We start from the raw sequence: 1,646 nt of genomic DNA, 5'->3' as shown, positions 1-1,646 counted from the left end.
CTCAAAAAAAATAAGTGCATGCACATATGTGTAGGTATGTGTACATGTGTATATAACACTATATAAAATTTGAAAATATGCACATACAATTCTAATTGTAATCCCAGGTATTTTATTCTCTTTGTAGCAATTGTGAATGGGAGCTCAAGATGGATTAAAGACTTAAATATAAGACTCAAAATCATTTAAAAAAAAAAAAAAAACCAAACAAACATTTTTTAATTAGCTAGGCATGATGGCACTCTCCTGTGATCCCAGAACTTTAGGAGGCTCAGGAGAGAGGATCACTTGAGGACAGAAGTTTGAGACCAGCCTGGGCAACAAAGCAAGACCCCATCTCTATGAAATAAAAACTGAATAAAATAAATAAATAATAAATAAAAACTGTATGTTCCAGGCTGGGTGCAGTGGCTCACGTCTGTAATCCCAGCACTCTGGGTGGCCCAGGTGGGTGGATCACTGGAGGCTAGGAGTTTGAGGCCAGCATGGCCAGCATGGTGAAACTCTGTCTCTACTATAAATACCAAAAAAATTAGCCAGGTGCATGCCTGTAGTCCCAACTACTCAAGAGGCTGAGGCAGGAGAATCACTTGAACCCAGGGAGGCAGGAGGAGGAGATTGCAGTGAGCCGACATGGCACCAGTGCACTCCAGCTTGGGCCATGGAGTGAGACTCTGTCTCAACAAAAATAAACCTTATGGGCCAGTCCTAGATTGTGTGTTGGAGACTGCAATACTACGGTGATTCACAAGTGGAAAAATTTGATACGGGTTAGAGCAGTGACTCTCAAACTATCTGTGATAAAGGGTCACTTGTTTTGTTTTACTTTGTTTGGTTTGGTTTGATTTTGTTTTGTTTTCATTTCCACCCCTTCAGGAACCAAAAATCAGTCCTATTGCCCATGACTTTAACACAGCTCAAGCAGCAGGCAACTCATCGCAAGCTCAACAGCATCCAAAGGGGACCACACCCTGTCGAGATGAATTCCCTGATCTCGTGCTTGGATGTTGGGGGTAATGCTAGATTGCTAAAAAGCCTCTTATGCTCATTTGCTTTCAATTTCTGTACTCATCTTCTCATAAACCATAACAAGCAGATTCTGAACTAGTTCTAAACCAGTAGGTCGCAAACAGCTCTGTGAGTTTGTCCTGATCTGGACGTAAAGGGTCGGATTCCGGTTCTTGGAGGGGCATCCGAGAAGGAGCAGCGGAAGATAAAGCCAGAACCTAGAGGCTGGAAGAAACCCTGCATGTACTTGGGATCATTATTTTTACCGCAGCTCAGTATAAATAAGTAGAATTTGGGGTGGGGAATAAGATATAGCAAGAACCTCTATGTCTCATAAAATGAGGGGAAAATTAACTCAGTAGGATCCCCAAAACAACAAAGAGAACCTACAGAAGGGTGTTGCCAAACGACCACCTGATTGGCTTAGCAGCAGCAGCTGAGGAGTAGAATCCAGAAGTACGTTCTCATGGAAGAACAGTCAACACTTCATGTTTGCACATCCATCTCAGGAATCCTCTTAGTCACTGAAGGAAAGGAGACAGGAGTGAGTCCAAGGTTTTGGTCGAACTCTGCCTGGCACGAACTCATGAGCTCAGGCTCAGGTCACACTGCCTGGGCTCGGATCCTGGCTCGTCCAT

Source organism: Cebus imitator, unplaced genomic scaffold, assembly GCF_001604975.1.
Source record: "Cebus imitator isolate Cc_AM_T3 unplaced genomic scaffold, Cebus_imitator-1.0 Scaffold240, whole genome shotgun sequence".
Taxonomy (NCBI): domain Eukaryota; kingdom Metazoa; phylum Chordata; class Mammalia; order Primates; family Cebidae; genus Cebus; species Cebus imitator.
This window is presented reverse-complemented; position numbering follows the sequence as displayed.